This window comes from Cyprinus carpio, chromosome A21 (assembly GCF_018340385.1).
Source record: "Cyprinus carpio isolate SPL01 chromosome A21, ASM1834038v1, whole genome shotgun sequence".
NCBI lineage: Eukaryota > Metazoa > Chordata > Actinopteri > Cypriniformes > Cyprinidae > Cyprinus > Cyprinus carpio.
In genome coordinates, this window is record NC_056592.1 from 22363216 (window position 1) to 22387722 (window position 24507).

The 24507-nt window shown below is 35.7% G+C and overlaps 1 long non-coding RNA gene across 1 annotated transcript; it reads right to left on the minus strand.

Moving 5' to 3' along the window:
- Window positions 1-1340: 1340 nt before the first annotated feature.
- On the minus strand, window positions 1341-16402 carry LOC122134714. The gene is made up of 4 exons (XR_006153065.1): window positions 16313-16402; window positions 10045-10196; window positions 1736-1817; window positions 1341-1649 (listed from the first exon to the last, which is right to left on the minus strand). It is a non-coding gene; the product is annotated as an uncharacterized LOC122134714 (long non-coding RNA).
- Between the last annotated feature and the right edge of the window lie 8105 nt (window positions 16403-24507).

Here is a 24507-nt window from a genome sequence, read left to right on the forward strand (position 1 = left end):
GATGCCCAACCGATTCCAATGTCAGGGCCAAAAATCCATTTCAGACCATCTGTCTCATTTGCTACAAATATGTGACATTTGCTATTTTTCATGACATGACTGAATAGAAAGAAAGCTCTAGCATCATGTTTGAGAATGCATTTTAGCTGGATGGATGAATTTTTCTTTTAAAAAGCAATATTGTACGATAGTTTGACCCAAAAATGAAAGTGGTGTTGTTCCAAACCTGTATGAGTTTCTTCTTTCTTCTGCTGAACACAAAAGAAGATAGTTTTAAGAATGTTTGTAAGCAATCAGTTGCTAGTAGCCACTGACTTCCATATTATGGAAAAATTTTCATTTTTGGGGCAACTATCTCTTTAAATTCCAGCGAAAGTCATCTTTGCTTTCCAGAATATTAACCAACAGCACATCCCCATTTAGCACCTGTAGACTACACTGTTATACAGTGGGTATAGAAAAGTCACCACCCCCTTTAAAATAAAAGACATTTTGTTGCTTTGCAGCCTGTTGCAATTTATAACATCCAAGTAAAAGATATAACACAATGTCAAAAAAAAAAAAAAAAAAAATCACTGAGTTGGAAAAAGGATCACCCCTCTCCTAAAAATGACTTGTAAACTAGTGTAGCTAATCACCTTCTCAATGGGCACACAAAGCCATTTAACTTTCATCTGTGATCAGCTGCGCTCATTTTGATTAGATCAGAATGAAAAGAGCTTTCCTGGAGCATTTCAGTCTTTGGTAGTGCAACTGAAGCAAACAATCAACTATGGACGGCAAGAAACTGTCAAAAGATCTCCGGGATAAAAGTTCTATGGGACAGGCACAAGTCTATCACTATCACACTATCAAACTATCACTCACATTTTGCTTGTCAAACTAAAAAAAAAACGTGTTCACTTCATTGACTTATATCATACATAAAGGTACCATGTGTTACATTATTAGTTAGTTTCCATAAAGAAACTGTTGTGACTTTCTTTATCAATACTATAGAAAGCAAACTTTCCATCATAGCATAAAAATGATCAACGTAATTACGACTTTTTATCTAATAATTCAGACGTTTTTTTCCCTCACCCCCAATCAGAATTCAGAGGAAAAATGTGAATATTACCTCAGAATTGCAAGATATAACTCGTGCAATTCTGTTTTTTGTTTCCACCACTAATTTTAAAATTAAAAATATATTTGCAACTTTTTTATCTCACAGTTCTGACTTTATCACAAATCATGAGTTTATAAATCACAATTCTGAGACTATTTTGAAAAAAAAAAAAAAAAAGAGCGCACCAGAATTAAAATTGTAACAAACTCAGTATTGTGAGGAAAATGTCAGAATTTGGATTTATTTATTTTTTTTGCCTGTGTCAGAAACAAGCTTCCATACAAAACAGAAGATCAGAAGGCAAAACATAAATGGATTTGACTTCAAATGGTCCTGAAATTTCGAACGTGGCTTTTGTAATGTTATTTATTTATTTATTTTAAGATTTGAAGACTCATTTCACTATTGTATAGTTGTTTATATTCCTGTGAATGGTCAAGGCAGCTGCTGCTCGTCAAAAAAACATCTGTTGATCACAACATGCTCAGATGTGAAGCCAACAGAATTATACTGCTCCAGAGAAGCATCTGCTAAATGCCTTGAATTAAAACATAATTTAAGCTGTGAGGGTTTAAAAGCATCCCATTATACAGTACATTATATTTATGCCAACAGTCTTTATACCTGTGACTCAGACTCCAGTGTGCCGCTGAATGGACTTGTCTTGTTTTCTTCTATTCCAGTTGGAGACCAAACCTTTCCAGATCTAAAAAATCAAAAGCAGTGAAGTGAGTGAAGCCATAGAGCTGCATACATGAGTGAAAACAGTATGCCTGTTTATCTACAACTGATAAATTATTGACTGACTGAATGATAAATGTGCTTGCTTGTCATGAAAATCTCAAACAGCATAATGGTCAAGTTAAATGGTCAAATAAAAGAGATACTGAGCATCTTTTGACCAAATGGACGAACAAAGACGGCAGTTTTCCTCTGCCCCCTTTCCACTTACACCTACATGCATACAGCCATATGCAGATCTGAGCAACAAAGAAACCTCTGTGGTCCCTCCCTCCCTCCCATAATGGAAACTTCATCACTGGAGCATGAATGCACCCCCTTCCGAGTTGGCTTGGATGTGGCAGGGTGAGGCAATGACTTGGAAATGAATGTCAAAGGAACTTAGGGTCATCTGGATTGTTACTGATTAAAGGATGTTTTCCATATGATACCCACTTGAATAACGATGCTTTTAAAATTGTTGTACTGTAGTTTTTTTTATTGTTGTATGTAGGGCTTGGTGGTATGACCGTAACACCACTCTATATGACAGCTTTATATTATTTTCCCGTGGTGTAAACAGAGCAGGAAAAAATCAAGACAAAAGCTGCAGAGGATGCGTCCTCCGGAGGTCGCATTTGTAGGCTGTATACATCATTTAAGAAAGGTAACCATATTAAAATTGACTGTGTTACTCCTCGTGAGGTGTAAAATACTGTTATTTTTTTGTCTTACTTTCGCAAACTAACGGTTACTTTTCTTAAATGAGACCATCTCGATGACGTATGCAGCCAACAACTACAGCTCAGCCTCCAAAATGAGATGCAGCAAAAGAAGAACCAAATATTTTGGGTTGCCAAGTAATGTACAACTTAAAATGGAATTGAACTTAAATGCAGTCAGAGGTGTTAGCCTTATTTTTAAATTATTTTACGCTGATGCAGATCATTTGGTTGTGATGATTACCTTTGGGCCTGTGCCCAAATTCCAAATAAAAACAGAATATATATATATATATATATATATAGATATATATATATATATATATATATATATATATATATATATATAGAATACACACACACACACACACACACACACACACACACACACACATATTAGTTTAGTTTTTATACATAACATTTCCACATTTAAATGTAATGTCTTGCCAAATTTGTTGAAATTGAAAATTATAATTTCTTCATAATTTTTTGGGAAATTTAGCAATTTCTACAAAAGTCACGTGAGACACATGGCAAATAAACAGTCATACTCTTAGTACATCAACAACATGAAGTACTGTTTGTTGAGGAATGAGAGGAAAATGAGAGAGGCAGATGCAGTGGGCAGAAATGATGCACACAATGTATCATTTTGTTTCCACTCATTCTCCATTATAATCAAGCAATTTTGTGGCACATAATTATGCACTGGGAGGCTGTTCAAAATCTGTCTTCTATCAGCACGACAATGAGACAAATAAATGGAGACTGACCTCCTCATGGGGACAAATGGGATTTTTCTCAATGTGATCCCATGAGTATTTATATGTAAGAATACATCGTAAGAAGAATGGCATCTACGCTAATATTAGTCTGTTTCATTCATTCATTCATTCAAATCCAGTCCGTATCCAGTCCAGATGGTGGATCAGCACCTAGAGACTACCTCTACAGTCCTGAATGTCAGCGGAGACCAGGTCAACTAGATGCGGCCCAGAGACGGATCTCCTGTTAAGACCTCATCACCTCGATGACCATCAGCACAAGACCACGGAAACTAGATGAGTCCTCTGCATAATCTGACCTGTGTTGCAGCCTGGAATTAAACCACGCCATTCTGGTTTCATCTGCCCTGAAGAGAACTGGCCCCCCGACTGAGCCTGGTTTCTCCTAAGGTGTTTTTTCCTCCATTTCTGTCACCGATGGAGTTTTGGTTCCTTGCCACTGCCCACTTTGGCTTGCTTAATTGTGGACGCTTGACTGATTGCACAGACACTATTGGAAGATAGCTGAACTAGATGATGACATCACCTGAATCAACAAATGAACTGACTTCAGCTGAAAAATTACTCTGTTATTGTCTTCTTTCATCATTGTCAAACTTTGACTTTGTAAAGCTGCTTTGACAGAAAACAATTGTTGTATAAGCGCTATACCAATAAAGGTGACTTGACTTGACCTGAATGTATTTTACGTAAAGTGTTATTCTAACACATATTCAATAACATATACATCAGTCCACTGGCTGTAATCTGCGTCAGAATCGATTTTACCGGGACATCGCCTAGCGACGCGAAGACATAAATTCCAGTGCTTTATCTGATATTTACCACGGTTTCATCCCTGTTTTTGGTTTATTTATGTCAAAATACTCAGTTGTGTGTTTTTCTGGGCTTTTTCAAAGAGTCCTCTCATGCAATTGTGTTGTTTTGTGTTTGTTTTCATGCACACACAACAGACTTTACTTTCACTCTAAAACCCAACTGATCTAAAACCTATACCGGCTTCATGGGACTGGCCCTGTATAATTAGGAATGGAGATAAAATCTGCAGGACAGTGTCCATTCCTGCTCTAGTATCTTATTAATAAAATATTTGTGTTCCTTGGGGGAAAAAAAAAAACAACACAATACAAGTCTCCTTAACGCAGAATGTCCTAACATGTCAACTTTTGGCTCAACCACCAGTGCGTCTTTGGTCGGGAATTCCTGTTTGTTTAACCAACGGCAAAACCAGTTAGAATTTCTAAACTATATTTTCATTTCAAACACTAAGGTAAGGTATTTGACGAGTGCTTCAATTCGATTACATCACCCGTCTCCACCGTTCCTTTGAAATTCCCCTTTCAACTGTCAAGGAATGGCAAACGTAGCTCTTCCCTCTCTTTGTTTCCTCCTCTAAGCTTTCAAATCCACACACAATTCTTCATTCCTGCGTCATTGTCCACTAAGCACTAAGTCCTGCCCTGTTTCGCTTTGCCTTAATTCCTCCTTTTTTTTTTTTCTCCGCTCCCCTGCACTTCCATGACCCAGCTCTTATGACTCACTGAGCTTTAAGTCGCTGGCCCAGCAGGCTCTTTCCGACAGCTTCATGACTTGTGGAAACAAATCTTTGTCATCCACACTCTCCGCCTTTTCCAGACTGCAACTTTCCTTAAAGAGGAAGGAGACTAGTGAGATATGGAGAGACTCCCAACAGCTGTTCTCTGCCTTCACAGTGGCTCAAGGATACACCAGGGTGCTTTGTATGACATGTTACAGTAGACCTTTTTTGTCGAGTGCTGACTCAGAGGTCAAGCAGGAACATATCCTGTACATCCAGTAACCAGACATGGCATCACTGAATGTCAGAAATACAAGAATGAGGGGTGTTAAAGGGGTAAATGACCACCGGCAAGACCGGACTGTTAAATAATTGGCTGTCAATACAGTAGAAAAAATATCATGACTAGAGAAAATTGAGAAAAAGAGCTGTTCCTATTTGCCTAAAAGGTAGGAAAGCTTCAACACCCATAATGCACTAGGCTCAATCCAACTGTTCATGAACGGGGAGACAAAAATGCGCAAGTATGATCTGTAGTTTTTATTTACATATACTACTGATCTGTTTTAGGGTTAACGCATTACAAGTAACATAATCGGATTACTTTTTCCAAGTAACAACTAAAGTAATGCATTACTGTTAAAGTTACATGAAAATATGTAAGTTACTTTTTTCAAATAATTATGCAAGTTATTTCGTTTTCCCATTTATTCACTGAAACTTCTCCTATCCCCATGTTCCGAAAAAATTGTGAGTGAGGTTCAGAAGCACTTCCTTCAGTCTGAGGCTCATTAATTTCCCTTTTGGGGTGAAAGGGCCTTTACAGTTGCCAAAAAAGTAACTTTTGGTGTTTTTTTATTTATTTTTTTATTAAAAATAAATAAGCCAGCCCAGCTCATGTGACAAAAAGTAATGCAAAAGTGACGTAATGCATTACTTTTCATAAAAAGAAACTAAGTAAAACAAAAATAACACATTTATATAGAAAAACAAAATCATAAAAAATCACTACTAAAAAAAACTAACCCCCAACAACACTACTAACAACATTGTAACAATAACAAGCTGGTTTTGAAGTATGTTGGTAGTCAAACAGTTGATGGCAGCCATTGACTTCCACAGGATACAAAAAAATACTGTGGAAGTCAATGGATACCGTCAACTGTTTGGTTACCAACCTTCTTCAATATATCTTCTTTTTATGTTCAGCAGAAGAAAGAAAGTCATACAGGTCTGGAACAACCTGAGGGTGAGTTAATGATGGCAGAACTGTCATTTTTTGGTCAACTATCCCTTTAAGGCGATGACACACTCAGTTTATCAGGAAGTGACGATTTTGTTCTCTCTGTTACTTTTAAAAGTAATGCATTACAATATTGCATAAAAAAGTAACTAATTGAGTTACTTAGTTACTTTTTATAGAAAGTAATGCAATACGTTACTTTTGCGTTACTTTTTGTCACCTGGGCTGGGCTTGCTTATTTATTATTATAACAAAAAACCCCAAAGTTATATTTCTGGCAACTCTAAAGGCCCTTTCACATCAAAATTTAAATTAAGTGAGTTAGTGACGTGACATACAGCCAAGTATGGTGACCCATACTCAGAATTTGTGCTCTGCATTTAACCCATCCAAAGTGCACACACACACACACAGCAGTGAACACACACACACACCGTGAACACACACCCGGAGCAGTGGGCAGCCATTTATGCTACGGCGCCCGGGGAGCAGTTGGGGGTTCGGTGCCTTGCTCAAGGGCACCTCAGTCGTGGTATTGCCGGCCCGAGACTCGAACCCACAACCTTAGGGTTAGGAGTCAAACTCTCTAACCATTAGGCCACGACTTCCCCCAATAAGCCCAATCCTGAAGGAAGTGTCTCTGTTTCTGCACTTACTCCCCATTTATTATTTGAAAAAGTTTACTGGTAAATTTAAAAGTAATGTTACTTTACTAGTAACCTGACAAAATGTAATCTGATTACGTAGCTCATGTTACTTGTAATGTGTTACCCCAACATTAATTGTAATACTACCACAGTGTACTCAGTTATTTATTCAATTTATTGTACAAGCTCATTAATTCCAGTCTTGCTGTGACAGGGCTAAAATAACATAGGGGTTAATTATTATAAAAACTGTTGATACTTGACAAGGCTATTACCACATTTTAGCATTAGTGGTAGTAGTTAAACAACCAACCACTGAAAAACTAATATTTGTTGACTTGCAAACTGAATGTCATGGGGGGCACATACATATGGTGATATATGACAGTTGTAACCCTGGTGGGAAAAATATGATTTCTTGAAAGTAAATATAAAAAACTTTCCCTTTGGCACAAATTAAACAGTTTACTGAGAATAATCCAGTATTGAATTTCTCTTGAATCTTAAATTTTGTTATTGAATCTAAACTGACATGCACATTCAATTTAACTGGAAGAACCCGCTTTTGTTTTATACATTTTTTTTACATGGGTTTATAAAAGTTAAAAGAGGCAGCACATTTTTTGGCTATACCTGAACTGTCTTTTTTTATAATGTGTCATGCATTGTTTCCAATTTATCATCTATGCATCTCTCAAATGAAACTGCAACTAACAACATATGATTTGCTTTATTTTTTTTCCATCTAAACATAATAGTGTGAACAAACCATTTCCACAAATTTGCATAAAATGTCTCTTTATTTGTTGTTTTTGATTTTAATATATATGTTTAATACAAAGTCTCAAGAAGAATATGATTAAATATGATTATGGGTGGCGTGGTCCAAGTAACTGCATTTCCATCCAAACACACGGGAAACAGTCTGTAATCAGTGCAAAACTCATTTCAAGAGCACAGTCTAATACAAATGACTCATTGTTATATGCTAAAGGTCACATACCAATAGATACGGGGGGCCATGTTTTTGCATTTACAATGCTGTCACATGACCTTCACAGGGCCCATCTATGCAGGCCTTAAAAACACCTAAAGACAGCAGAGATCAGATGTTGACAAAATGTAGAATTTTGTTGCTACTCTACTCGTGTAGATTTACTGATGCTGAAGGTTTTGAAATGCGATCAGCTGTGGAGGAAAAACTAAGAGAGTCTCTAAAGTTCCCATTCGAAGACTGAGTATAAACAACCCAGAGTGTCCTTAAAATAAATTTACTACTCCTATGTGAATGTACCACTTGATGTCAAAAGATGAGTCAGGGCTTTTTTCAAATAACAAGAGCAGCTTGCTCAGAGAACACACACCAAATATGGCAAGATGTAGCATATGATGCCTCCGGGTGAATCTCACACTCACACATGAAAATTCTGTTTGTGTGAAAAGGATTATCTTTTATCATATTGTCATTTCAATGGCTTAGCCTGGCATACTGACAACTTAAACTTTTTGGGAGAATGAAGTTTCCTATGGTTGCGTAGAAATGGAACAGTACTATCAACACACAGTTTGTTTCTGTCTCACTGTTTCAAGGACCAGTGAGGTCTGATTTAGCACCTTACACACGTTCCAGCTTCCGTACTTAGCATATTTAATGCACACTATAAACACGGTTTACTTGCATGCTGGGTTATTGGTTTGCATGTAAACTGGGACAACTGGTTATTTCAATTAGCTTGATTTTTGTGAGTTATCAGTGTATTTATGCATATGTAAACATGCTCGTTATTTTGCCTTTTTCAGGTGTACTCCTCTGATTACGATCTTCCACGCATGTCAAATGCTTTAATTAATGATGATCAGGGCCTAAAATGAACATTCGCCAAGCACCAAATGCGAGTAAAAACTGGCATCAGCAAGTATATGAAACAGTGTTACCCGACCAGTTGGCCAGTAACTTTTTTTAATGTTAATTCTAACAATGCCTGAGAACATGATATGGTTTATCAAAGATTGCATTGTAATTACATATAGATTTTTTTTAAATTGATGATTTTTGTCTGTGTATTCTATTAATCAATATTAATAATAATTTTTACAATATAAATATCAACAATCAACAATGACAATTTTGTCATGAAATTACAGCCCTACCCTATAAAAATATATATATATATATATATTTTAAATTGTATTATTTATAAGCTTTACATTATGCAACTGTTCTGTAACTACATGCATGCCACCTCTGAGCAGCATTAAGTAGTCTATATGAATAAACATGCCATGTTAAATGTAGCATCTGTTCCACCATTTAAAGATGACTTTTGATGTTGATAAAATACTATCGGTAACAGTCTACAGTATTCTGACTAATTGAATTAACAGGCTAACTTTAAGTATTTGACATAAAATACAACACAGATACATTTAAACAAGGTATTTTAAAAAAAAAATATACCTTACCAAGGCAAAAAAAAAAAAAAAAAAAAAAAAAAAAAAAAAAAAAGACTTACCCAAGTGGGAAAATATTGCCCTTTAATGGAAAAGTTCTTTTCTAACATTGCTAAAAAGCAATATCAGCATGTATGCATGACTCCCTTCATCATCATATTACATTTTAATTAATAAAAAAAAAAAACAGAAAAAAAAAAAAAAAAAAAAAAAAAAAAAAAAAAAAACAACAGAAGTTTGTTAATGGGGATTGTTAATGGATTTCTTATTCTCTGTGTACAGTGTATTAAAACTGAGAGATTGAAAAATTGTGACATATTATAAATCATTCCATTGGTCAGGTAGAGCCTTGGACCAGCCTTGCACCAAACTCACATGATTAGTTGAGCCAGTGTTGTTATGTCTGGCCTAGACGGCTCGCTCCAACAAAGAGTTCACAATAATATCGCTATCTGTGCAGAAATTCCACCTTTAGGTACTACTGACTGTCCTGTATTACATAATAAACACTTATAGAAGTTCACAAGCATTTTTTCAAACTCTCAGAAAAAAAAAGGTACAAAAGCTTTCACTGTTGTGGTACCCTTTCAAAAGGTACTAAGATGTAGGTACTAATATACACACTTTAGGGACTAATATGAAATTTTAAGTTACTAATATGCACCATTCAGGGTTTAATAAGGCACCCTTTTAAAAAGGTACCGCCCCAGTGACAACTCTTGTACCATTCAGGGTTTAATAAGGCACCCTTTTAAAAAGGTACCGCCCCAGTGACAACTCTTGTACCAACAGCATCATGTGAGTGTATGTAGAGTAAGGCAGATATACCTGCTGATGGCCAACACAAGCTGATCTGTGCAGGCTTTAATGCGGTTCTGAGCCTCCATGTGTGTCATGGTCTCTGTGCTTTCTCCATTGATGGCTAGGATGGTGTCTCCAGGGCACAAGCAGCCCAGCGCTGCTTTACTCGCAGGTGTTATCTAACAAAAGCCAAACAGAAAAGAGGTTAAGGAAGCACCACACCCAACACAAACACTGCAGCGCCTGCAGCCAAAGGTACCATTACTGACTGACTGGAAACCATCTGTGAGACAAAGCCAACAACCAGACCAATGATATATGATCAGTCACAAACTTGACTGATGTAGAAGGTAATGACTATTCAATGTGACGCATCCACGCTTATGATGCAGCTCCATAGTTATTGTAGCTATGATTAGTTTGCTTTTGTGACTCTATGAGTTGCAAAGCCTTGCCTGTCAAAATTCAATTCATTATGCTTGGTGTAAAGCTCCACCAAGATGACCCCCACCCACCCACAAAAAATATATATTTGCATAAAGATCCAAACTTCCCCCCTAAATGCTCATTACTTTCATGTGGCAAAAGACTTATTACGCTAACATCAATAAATAAATAAATAGATCGAAACATTATTGCCATGCAAAAAGAAAACTGATTTTCATCACTACAACTTAATACAGCAATTAAAAACATCGTCAAAACACTTTTTTTTACTATTAAAAAAGCATTAATTACATTTAGTACAACAATCAGTACATTTACTGTAAGTACTGTGAATTATGTGTAAGTGTATTATGCATTGCCTGGGAATGAAACCAATGACCTTGGTGTTGCAAGCACCATGTTCTCGTTATTTACATCCAATATTTTTGGACAGAAGTTTACCAGTATTGTGTCAAATAAAAGCTCAAGGATTTGAAATGTTATAAGATTGAGTGCTTGAAAGTGAAGAACTTTAGACATAAACAGTATTTTAGTGTGAAATAAAATTATTGTTATAATTATTATCAAATATTGAATTTTTACCATGCAGTAAAAATTAACAATAATTTGTGTCTTCATTTTTTATGATTTGTATTAAAACACTACTACTACTACTACTACTACTACAACTCCAATTATATTATATTAAATATTAAATAAAATAAAAACAAAATAAAAAAAGATTATTTTTTTTTTCTGTTTGCTTGTCATGTGACCATTAACTGTTATCTGAGAACTCAGCAAGTCCTTAAATTATTAAAATATTAACCTAAAATCTCAAGGGATATATCAAGTAAATATTTTGAATATACATTTTTACAACATAAAATGTTTGGGAACCCCATGCACTATATTGTACACTAATAGTGTTCTGAGGTTATCAGAGTACTGTGCAAGGAACCATGTGAAAAAAAAAAAGTCTTTATTAATCAATTTTTTGCCTCTTTCACCATAATTTGCGTGGAAACGATTAAAAGTTGGTGGTGTTTTTACTGCCACTAGTGGTACTTCAGCTGGAAACTGAAGTGAATTGTAAGTATAGGTAAGTTTTTCCAATGAGCCATTGTTTTTCTGACAATGGGGAAGGAAATAATGAAGTCATGAAAGGAACATCATAATGCCAAATGCCATAATTCAAAAAAGGCATGTAAAAACCAAAGTTTCTTTGCCTCTTCTTTTGATTTTATGGATACATATTTCTAGACATGGTTTTTAATGACAAGCTGTTTTCATGAGAAGCAAGAACAACAATCTTTTTTAAAAGTACTTTAAACAATTACAGTAAACAATTGCTGAATTCCTTCAAAACGCATTTATGTGTTAGACTTCAGTTGCTCATTTTCTCTACACATGACAACAATTTTCAGTAATTATATCATCTAACTCGCCCTTATCACACATCCTGCCAGTACTCGCTGGCTTTGAGATGTCACAAACTAAAATTAGTTATCTGTTCAATTCATGGATGGCTCTGGATCAAAATACACTTAATATTAGCAATGAAATGCAAACAGACATTTTTTCCCCATTAGATAGCCTTTTTTATGTTAGTAAGGAATGTTATGGGTCGATTTTATAAAACTATACTCTACTTTGTTAAAAGAAGTTTCACAATAAAAAACTGCTATAAAGAGAATTACAAGTAGAAATCACCGACCACAATGACAAGTGGTTTAAAAAATGGATGGATGAGGAAATCAGGTAACAAAAACATTCTGATGTACAGTAAAAGGACAAATTGCTTTTGAAAACTGGCATAGAATAAATTAGTGCTCTGCGATAAAATTATATTATATTGAGCTGCGATATCGATAAAATTATGTCAATAACGATGATAAGCTCTGGACATTTTTACTCAATATGGATTCATCTAAAAGCAGAAATAATTTTAAGGAATATCATGCATCTTCAGTACTGAAGATAAAAAAATAAAATAAAATAAAAATGCAGTGTTTTGTAGTAAATTATTTTTTAATTTCATTAAATTTTAAAAGATAGATTACATTGTTATATTAGATTACATACAAGTTTTATTCATTTGTTTAATTAGAGTTTTAATTTAGAGTTTTTCTGATACATTTGCATTGAATCATAAAACACAGAATCCAGGAATAAAATAAAATAGAAAACTGAATTTAGTGGAAAATAAAACAGATTTCATGGCGGCCCTAAATTAAAAGGAAGCTCTGTGGAGTTTAATTGTGAACAAACAAATTATCTTTATTCATTCTCAAGGTCTAACAAACATGTGTAAAACATTTCCTTCCCTATTAATGCTAAATGAATATCGTAATAAATACTGACATTGTACGATATGAATTTTTTTTAAAATTATGATTATATGTTTGCCCATATTGCCCAGCTCGTGTAAAAAATAACAAATCTAAAATTCTTTGATACTGAGATACAGTTACTAAGATCCACTATAACTATATACTGTGTAGATACAATGAAGTTGAAGTATTCAGAGACCTCTAAATGTCACATAAAAGCCCAGATAAGACGTCAAGTCAGGAAATTGCCTGAAATTGTTCCTAACTGCAGGACACTTGACTTAAACACCGAGGGCTGTTGTTATGAGTGGGATTTAGCCTACCTCAAAGTCATTCACTACATGATAATATATCAGCAAACAGCCTATAATAAGCCAAGCACGTATGTACAACCCCAAAATATTTAGCAAACAGAAGCTCCCAATGCCTGTCCGGTAAAGTGTTATGTTTTTTTAGGGTGTGCTGCAGGCCTACTTGTAATAAAATAAAATATAAAATACACAAAAAACATTAAGATGTTATTTAACTTGTGTTTCTGAATAAAAAAAGCAGTAATTAGTGTCATAAACTGATGAGTCTTTCAATGTATTGTCATTATAAAAATAACTTTAATAATTTAGTTCTGACAAGTAAGTTTTTGCACAAAACCAAATTTAAAAAATAATTTGTTTCATAGTCTCAATACAGTAGAGACCTCTGTGTTGTTTTCAAACAAAAGGAAATATATCAGCTGTCAGTCAAAATGAGTTAAAAAAATATAAGCAAATCAGACATCGACAAAAAAAATCCAACATCACGCATCCCTACTTCATTATTATTTATTTTTTTGACTATTAATGAGAATTCTATGAAAAAAAAAAAAACGTATACTAGGGTGCTGAAAATATGTATACTTGATTTACTGAAAAACTCACTGAAAAATTGTATATAAAAGAGTTGTTTTCAATGTACCACAATGTTATAAGCCTGCAACAGTGAGTCATGCTTCTGATTGTGGTCAGCACAAACCATGTTTATCTTTGTTGCAACTGAACCCGTGTTTATTGTAAACTGGAACATATTTTGTTGAAAGTTGGTTATTTTGTATTGTTTTTCAAGGATGGGTGCACGTCACACAAACTGTCAGTGCTGGCATCTGCCTAGCTTCTACCTAGCGACAGATGAATTCGCATTGAAATACCGTAGGATTTTTTTGGGCAGGCACTGTTTAAGTAGGCCATCCTTGGCATTTTAGCATTGTTTTTTCCCTACCGTCCATGACCCTGTCAGAATAGAGCAGCAACCCATTTTTATTTTTCAGTTGTATAGAGCATTTGAACAGACATTCAACTTTAATTGCTTGGCAAAAACAACCCATGACGCGGAACAATTGTGAACTTTGATGAGTCCTGTGTTTGAAAATCTCCTATTTGCTACTTAATCTCACTTTGAATGATGTCACATGGCTGCCTGGAATGTGGCTGTGTTACGAATGCAGAGCTGAACGGCTGTGGACAATGAGCTGCAGCGTGCCAGCATTACTGCATGCCCTTACAGAGCAATAACAAGAGGAAGGCCCTGGATGCAATAAATTAGTTCTGTGAAATCCCCAATGGAGCCAGCCAGACCATGAAGAGATAACAGAGTAAATATGTTTATAAGACGGTGCATTGCTTAAACAGTTCGGACAACTTAATTTATCGTAGGAATGAAAGATTCAGATCTTTTCAGTTATTTTGAAGTGAAGACTTGGGAAAGAGTAGTGAAAGCATCGCCTTCTGTATGACACGGACAAGGGCTGACCGTTTGTTTTATGTATTGCATTTGGCTTTTACCTCACCACTCTCACATTCACCAGGAAAACACCAAATGTTCAACCCATTAGCTCAGAAGCAAAGGCATTTTACAACATGGCTATAGTAACTGCAGAATTAAAAAACAATATCTTTATATTACTAATGCATCTGCCACATTATCTGAATCAGCTGTCCACGTTTGTTTTACTAAAACTGCATCTTGGGTTGTGTTTAAACTTTTCCATTTGGAGGTTTTCATTTTTGATTCTGGAAAAAAAAGGCTATTTTGGCAACAGACAACTTAACATCTGCAACCCTAACAGACACTTAACAAAACCTGTGGCTGACCTGTTAATTTCAGCATGTACTGGGAAATCTACCCACAGTGCCAGATGAAAACCTTCAGGATGTGAATGCTAAATATCCAAAGCTGAGCCTTCACTTTACCAGTTTCATACTGAGGAGCCTTTCACCGGCTTTCAGTGCGATCGAGCTGCTATCTTTACAAGTTGCAGATGTTTCTTTGGCCTGCACAACATCAAAACTGATCAACGCAGGGTTCTTACTCTGGATAGGGGTTATTTTATTTGTATAGGATCTGGATTTGGATTAGCAGCTCCAATAAACAACTAGAAAACTGCACCTGCATCCACTCCATTTATTCATCCACTGGACGGGTGGAGTAGACTAAACATCCACAACCATTTCATATCACAGATAAAGCCCTGGCTGGCTGGCTCTAAATATTAATTGGTGAAAACCAGCTGCTGCTTTTCTAAGGCAATTTAAGTGGAAGGCAGCTGAATAAGATTTCTTCTGGCATAGGCATTTACTGACCACAAATGTGCAGTAAATGATAGGGTATGTCGAGCATGATTCAGCTTTTCATTTATTTGAGAAGCATCGAAGTCAGTGCCCAAAGAAATGTGAAAATCACAAAGGAGGTCTCCGAAATATCTTGAATGTTTCTCATATAGACCTCTCCCTGAAGTGACAATTTACCCCAAAATCTCAATTCTGTCATCATTTACTCACCCCTCATGCCGTTCCAAACCTTCTGTTGAACACAAAAGAAGGTATTTTGAAGAATGTGGTTAAATGGTAGCCACTGAGTATAACATAAAAAATACTGGAGAAGTCAACTGTTTGGTTACAAACATTCTTCAAAATATCTTAAGTGCTCAGCAGAAGAAAGAAGCCCAGCTTTATGGTGAGTAAATAATGATTTTCATTTTTGGATGAATTTTCCCTTTAAGTCTCGCTCCTGCTTTTTGTACATTTTTCTCCTAAATATCTTGACTGAGCACAAACTGTCCGAGGTTTTAATATGAACTCAAACATTTCTTCCTAGACAAAATTATGAATTTTACTGCTAAATGCTTAAACTGTAAGTCCGCAACTGTCTCATGTTTCTCCTGTTATTTCTCTGAAGAGATTTTTTAGAGATGACGTTGATATTTCAATGGAACCTACCCCAAGAACTCCATGCAGTTTAATGAGCATAAAAGAGCAACAAGTCAAATTAAAATATTGTCGTTACAGAGTGGGTGGCAAATACGAAGACGGTCCCTCTATACTTACTGTTACCAAAACAAACCAACGCAAAAATAATAAAAGAGTTGCTAAGTAGTTCATCTGACTTTAGAGACGTAAACCCAAAATTGCATGTTACATTGTTGCAGTAGCGCGCCGGTTGTGAAGAGGCCCGCGCCTCACTGTGAAAGAGTTCATCATTAAAGAGAAAAATAAGAAAAGACGTACTTTTGAAATGATGAGCGGTGTGCTGAAAGTCCCGTCCACCCACCAGACGAAAACCCCACGGCGAGGGACCGGTGAGAGTCACAGTGTGAGAGACATATTTGATTCAAACAGTATCCACAGCAGAAAAACTGCGCTCTCCTCATTCACTCTTTAAATAAAACTAGCGCTGACGAGTGAGGAGGAGCTACTCACAGCGCTGCAGGGGGAGGAACCTCACACAACCCACCCAGCACAACACCACACACAACTCATTCAGAACCATATGCAAATTAACATCAACACAATCAGAAAAAATTTTACAACGAGAAAGAATTAAAAAACTTTAAAACTTATCAACTGCTTTTAAGTGGCGCTCTTAAAAATAAAACATAGGTTCTTCAATGAACCACATTTCTATTCTACAAAAGGTTCTTAAGATTTTTTTTTTAAAGATCTTCACATGAAAAAAATAAATAAAATGACCTTTGTTTTAACATCCGCATCGAGCATTACAATGCAATGCTCAAGATAACTTTCTTTAACTCTTCAGTAAGTAAACCAACTTTATATTGTATTGTTTATTTGTTTGATAGGGACAATGTAGCCTATGTTAATGAACATTTGTATTAATACAAAATGTAAACAAGCCGAATTATAGCAACATTGCTAATTTACATACACACAAACTCACATACACATACAACACTACATAAAAGAGTAATAGCCTACCCAACACATATTAAAAATTTCTAAGTAAAATGTTTACACAACTGATTCTTCATAAGCCAGTTTATAAAGGTATAAGTCGAACATTGCCTTATTGACTGCGGTAAGCTATTCCAATATTTAATCCAATATTTAATACTTCTTATTTCCAAAACCAAACTGATTTTTTTTTAATGTTACAGTAATGAAATAACAAGTGTTTGTATCTAACTCTTTTATCGCCTTCTTATACAATAATTCTATTGTCTTTAGAGTTGTGCCACTTATAAATGACCAACTAAAACAACACTCAGTATGTGAAAAGATCACTAAGTATAAATACAACCTAGCAGCACCAACTGTCAAAATTATTTAAATTAAACTTTACAATATTAGACAACTTTTTCACATGACTTCTAAAAGTTAAAGCAGAATACAAAGTCACCCCAAAGTATGTAAACTCTTTAATAATTTCAACCCTCTCAGAAAATGTGTCATCTCTACTGGTTGTTTTGCAAACATCATACACAGTTTTGTGTGTGTGTGTGTGTGTGTGTGTGTGTGTGTGTGTGTGTGTGTGTGTGTGTGTGTGTGTTCAATAATAAACCTGATTTGGTAAGCCCTTCCTGAACATTGGTCATTGCAGAAGTCAAAGTAGTCGAAAATTCAGCTAATTACTCTCAAACAGTTATAGAGATACCACAAAAAATGGAAGCTCAAAGAAAAAATTCTAAAGATGGCTTCTCTAAGCTCTATAGAAGGAAAAAAAGCATTATGTGTGCCATTGGTTTTTTTTTCTTTATTTTTTCCCCCTATTTTGTGTGGCATCATTTACACTTTGACTTGTTCACTGTATTCCAGACAATAATTGTAAATAAGACAAACAAAATGGTCAGCAGTGTTCATATCATGAATCACGGCATATTTAACCAAGATGACCAACCTAACTTGAGAAAAAAAAGTCTCATTAGTTTGGTTATGCTGCAAATAAAGCAGCCAAACCCCACATGCATAATCCTCACCTTTCTCAATAGTTTTAACTTTGCAAACATCAGTCAAAACATAAAGTTGACGCTGTTCGTATCCATTTTTCTTGACCTCAGCTCTACAGAACATCGTTTTTCCAAACAACTATCCAATTGGCCGAAAGTCAGAATTAATAATTTACTTTACAGTATGAGATGTCATTAGCATAATGCTGTATGGAATATTAGTAGCAGATGTATTTGCAGATGACGCTAGTGCAATCATGTCCAACTTCTGAGTACAGTAGGACTATATGTGCTTTAACACACGTAGGGAGAGCTGGGTGGAATAGAAAAAAGATCAAATGTAGGGGCTATTGAAAGGCTTTACATACAAGAAAAATATACTATCTATTCTTCGAAGTTGAAATAGTAACGCATTTTGAGTTTTCTTGAATAGCATAACCTTGTGTTTGACAGATGGTCCTGTTTAATACTTAATAGTGTTGTGTGTTAAAAAAAAGGAGTTGATGTAAGTCACATATGCAGAGCAAGTGATTAATACTCTCTAACAAACAGCCCTGGGCTTTTCATCGTTTGATTCTGTGCTTCCTACCTCATTTCCACCTCATACTCACGCTGCCCTTGACTTCAGCTGCTCCGTTTTGACTTACACCAGCCTTCAGAATGGAAGAAAGTAGGTACAAAGTGCTTTCTGGCATGGGAACCCTTGTGAAACAGAAGTGCACTTTAGCATACTATTAATATAAATACTTAATAAACTTTATAACACTTTAGTTTAGAGATCAATTCTCACTATTAACTTATTGTTTATTAGCATGCATATTACTAGCATAATGGCTTTTTATTAGTGTTTATAAAGCACATACTAATGGCTTATTCTGCATGACCATATTTTAGATCTCTTATGGTCTTCACGGAACTATAGCTATTGCCAAATATACTGACAAGTATTTATAATACACTAAAATATGCTTATGTAATTGTATTGATGTTTATATAGTTATTATTACACATTGTAATGATGATGATGTTGCAATTTATTACATTTAAAATACATTAACTTTAAATGTGTAGAAATACTGAACTGAACTGCTTGAACTGTCCATTGGCAGCTTTCTTATTTTATTTATTTTATTTCATTGGCTTTTGAAAAATGTTATGACATTGGCGTCCTATAGCCCCACAATGATTTTTGCACGGCTTCACATGCTGACATCCACATGGGAGCTGATGGCCTGCGAGATGATGACATGTAAAGTTCCTATGAATCATAGACAAATGCATACAAACATATGGAAAAGAGAGGAACCTGGCATGGGAAGAGAGGGTACTGGATCAAAGGTTTAAGATTAACCAGAACCAGTCATAAATGCGTTACAAACCATGCCTCCTTTGTCAGTACACCTGACAGAACAAGGGCTGAATCTGCTCAGGATCCTTCTATGGTTTTCAGCAACAAATGAGAGTATAATTCTGCACCCTCACCTTTGAGATAACGTTTTCTTTTATCATTGACCATTTATGACTGCGGTTAAAAAAAGGTCAGCAGTAGATACACTTCAGAACATAACAAATACAGAGAAATTTTCTAGCTTCTTAATGAAACATTGCTGAAATCATAGGGATTAAAAACACTATTAATCATTACCACACAAATGATGTCATCCCTATTATTTATTCCACTCCCAAGTGTTAAAATGGATTTCACTTTACGCAGACATTCAGCTTCACAATAGAGAGCTTATAAGTGTTCTAGCCGAGGGCAAAGTCGAGTCAGCACAAGGCCAAGCTTGTTAATACATACACTACTTTCTACATCATTCTGTTTTTATCTACTGTGGTGCAACAAAATTAACAACAGCTATTTTTCTTTCAAATTAACAATAGCTATTTTTCACACACCACCACCACATTAAAAAAATAACAGGTGCACTTTCTTCATGCTTTTGTGAGTCATATTTTTTTTTTCAAGTTTTATTTTATTTATTTTTCTTTAAATAAAACAAATATATATTTCTGATACCAAATATCATAGCAGAAACTAATGCTAGGCTATCTAACATAACTGTAATGTAAAAAAAGGTCTCCAAACAATTATTAAAGACAAGTAAACAGTAATTAATAAAATAAAAGTTAATAAAATTACAAACAATCCAACAAATTTAACAGAAAAAATACAAATAAAATAAACAATGCTTTAAGTTTTCATGTAAGTCAATCTAACAGTACAGTATTCAGTTAATAACCTACTAAATGTAGAAATAAAAAAACTGCATAGTTTTCACTGTATTAATTAAATATACATTTATTCTTATTAAAGCTACTAAAGTTATTCAGTCGAGCAGTGAGTGATTTTTTCTTGTTTTGCTGCAATTATATTAGGCTGCTGTCACTTTAATACTGAATAAATATATTTAATAAATCTTTTTAATATCAAATACATCCCACACTAGACCGCATTTTTTATGACAGCCACATTACATGGTCTGACTGATTTGGACGCAACTGAATGCAGCACATTAATCGTTTTATCTTGATTATATGGAAATTTTGGTATATAACTATACAGTATCACACTAAATAAAAAAATTAACTCAAATGAATGTTTCATGTCTGTTTTATGTTTACTCATTTTTCCAAGCTGCCTCATAATAAGCAGGACAAATAAACTCCATCCCAATCACAGTCTTGAGGTTTGTTTTGTGGTGCTATTGCAACATCTCAACAATTCAACAGATGAAGGTCATAAAATGTACAAGAAAAGAGCCCTTAGATTTGTATACTGCTATACACAGACTATAAAGTGATCCATCTTCCTTACCAATGCCATTGTGTGGCCCAAATCAGGCAATTTTGTTTGTTTCTGGCATTTATGATGTGTCATTGGCCTCTTCTATGGTTTCTTTGGCCAGGATATACTGAGGCATTCGTGGGTTAGAGCAAAGCCTTGTGCTGGACTAAGAGAAATGCAAAACATGATGTGCGTCCGTTATAAGGTGTACTAATGTATAACATTACATGAACACCCTCAGTCCCTGCACTGAACCATCCAATGCAATATTGCACAGTTCATACTCTACACTTAACGCACCCCTAAACAGAGTGGTTTCTCATGAGATTTTTCCTGATCGCCAAGGTGGGCAGTATTTGTTCTAAATTTTTTAACATTGTGTTTATTTTTTCTGTGGTCAGAGGATAAAGTGCGCAAGACCTGGGGATTAATGCTGAAATCTGGCAATGCTCTGGAAACTTGTGACACTAAATATCAAGGCCAGTGATGGGCCATATACCTCAAAATTAAAAAGGTTTCTTCTGATATTGGGGCTAAGTGTTCTTTTGTTTGAATACTTTTTGTGGTTGTGCTACTTTTAAAACTTTGCGCTCATTTTTCCTCCAGGAGAAAATGGCGGGCTGAGAAACATAACCAATTTATTATATTATTATGTCGTTTGGATTATATTTAACAAAACAATTATAAGAATCCAAAACATAGTAGATACAAACAAGAGTACCATATATCCATAAATGCAGGAGTTAATATTTATAATAATTACTATAAAAGAGCACCTAACACATGATTACAAAAAATGGTTGCGTTTTACACAGCTGCAAAGTTCTAGCTTATCAGTTATTTTACTTTGTGATAATATGTTTTCCAACAATACATTTCCAATATCAGTTTTAGGAAGTTACAACACATTGGCCTTTTTTTACTCCATTGCTTCTTTATGAACATAAAACAATGAGCAATTTCTACATATACAATCAAATTAGAAAAACCAGTTCTTAATGTCCTTCCAGGTGATGTAAGTGTATCTCCAGTCGCTTTTCTCTTTCACCCCACTTCTGAAGCTCACGTGTCCTGAGCTCAAGCTTTTTTTGTCACTTCAGACACCATTGAGAATGCATCTATAATAACCCTGAGTTGACTTTTTGATCAATTACCTCTTGAGAATACTGAACTTTTATCTCTTCAGATTTTGGACGTTTTCCATTTTGGAGTCATTTTTAATTGCCCTCACCAAAAATGAGCTGAATGTTTGTAATGCTCCATGCAAAAAGGCTTAGATTGTTCTGACTCTACTTATGGGTTTTTTAAACGAGTTCCATCGTCAGAAGGAACAGTTATAAGATTTATTGTTTATAGCATGCTAGGACTGGTGTAGATCTGTATAGGACCAGGCCAGGACGGTATACAGCACATTGGAGTTTTATGTTGGGCTCTAAATGATAATCTTGTAGAAGAATAAATTCCTACAGGAGGAGCGGGCTCTGCATTTCATTCTAGCTGCCCTTCTGAAGAACTTAAACGTGTTGCACACTGACTTCCTGATGACCTTGCCACAATGCAGTAAAAGTTCTATTTTTTCAAATTGTGCAGGGCAGGGCGTCACACGGTAGCGACTCGGCTTCCCCAGAACCGTAGATTGCATTCTCTGCATAAGTTTGTCACACACAAAAAAAAATGCATAAACTGGGCCCAAAAATAGTGGTGTCTAACAACATAAAACAAAGTAGTTTTGATTGTAATATGACTATAAACGCCTGCGCAGTGACTTGAACTGGCGAATTTCCAGTCTTGTTTAAGCACTAAGGGAGCATGAGTTTGATTATCATGGTGCAAGATATTGATTCAGCTAGCTATGTGTAATTTAGGATTGCATCCCAATGCTAGTTGTGCAATTAGCTTTAGCAAAAACAGACCGAAGTCTGACATGTCATCCCCACAGTGTTTCATCACTTCAAAGGGGACAGTTCACCCTAAAAAATGACCATTCTGTTCCCTCATTTACTTCGCCCTCCAGTTGTTCCAAAACTGAGTTCTTCTTTCTGTTCGAAAACAAAGAAGCTATTTTGAAAACTCTTGAAGGTAGCCAGTGACTTTCATAGATGGAAAACATACTATGGAAGTCAATGGCTACGTCACAGAAACGAAGATGTTTTTGAAAAAATGTTGGTAACCAAACAGCTGATGGAAGCCATGACTTTCTACAGTATATATTGTTTTTTCAATCAATTATTAGCGCCACCCTGTAGTCTTGCTGTATTTCATATCCCTGTGTTCAGTCTTTGTTTGTGGTCATTGTTTTACTGAATGTAAAATTTGTCTGTTTTTTTTTTTGCTTTGTCTGGATTTTTGCTGTTTGCTTTCTTGGATTTTTAGGGCCCGAGCACGATGGTGGGGAGGACCCTTCTTGTATCTGCTTCGTTTTATTATTAGGGCTCAAGCCTGGAGGGCGCGAGCCCTTATGTTGTCCTTAGGATTATTTTTTATTATTATTATTATTATCTATTATTATTATTCTTTATATTATTTTTCAACGTCTCGGGGGCTTTGGGGGCCTTAACATACTCGACAAACTCTTGAAAAATTGGCACACACATTGGAACTGCGGCCCTTATGGGTTTTTTGGGCACCGGCGAAGAGACTGGATACACGGGCGTGGCACAGGGGATCTACAGGCGCCCTGGAATATGGAGGGCCATATATCATACATACTTGCACGTAGCCATATTGAAACTACGGTTACACATATAGATCTCATCAAGCCAAACAACTTTCGTACTGCTGTCATAGGCTCCGCCCAACAGGAAGTTGGCTATTTAGAGGTTTAGTATTTTTATTTTTCGTCAAAGTTGTGGGGGCTTTTTGGGGCCCTGAACATGACTCAAAAAACTCTTGAAAATTTGCTAAACACCTTCGAATCTGTTGGCAATGAGGAGGCTGCAGAGGCTGAGAAGTTCCGCGCGGGGCACCAGGGGGGCCTCTACGGCGCCCCCTGGAATCAACAGTCTGAAATGTTGATGTATAGTTCAAACATAAAGTGCACGTATTCATCTGAAACTCAGTACACCATATAGACTCTCATTGTGTCGAACAACTTATAGTATATGCCCCTGTCATAAGGCTCCGCCCGCAAACAGGGAAGTCAGCTATTAGAGCTATGTAAAAAAGTGCATGCATGCTCTGGAATTGATATATATTGTCATGAGGTTTTTTTAACGATTGCCACCAAACTTGGTCAAACATGATCTCAAGACATTGGGGGGGATGCAAAAAATTGCAGGGGGATTTTTGATATCTCGAATGGTTTGCTCGTGGCGGCGGCGTTGAAATTATGGCGAGAAAATGAGAAACAGGAAGTGTATTAACATCCACATACATTTCCTGATTTTAATTAAACTCATCACCCCCCCCCCCACGTGTTTTTTGTTGATTGCCGATCGCATATGTGACTATTGGGTCAAAATTATAGCGCCCCCAATGGCACAGGGGGTGTTCATTTTAAAAAAAGCTTTGAATTAGCTCTTTTTTACAATTTTCTTAAACTTCATCAGATAAGACCAAAAAAAAGGCCATGAAAACTGTTTAGGGGATTGATATTAAAAAGTTTGCCATGGGCAACTATCAAAGGAATATTTTCGTTAAAATATTCGATTTTGGGCAGAAACATCTTGAATTTATGAAACTAAAACCATAAGTATTAATGATGAGACCTGGCAAAAGGTCATAAAAGGGGG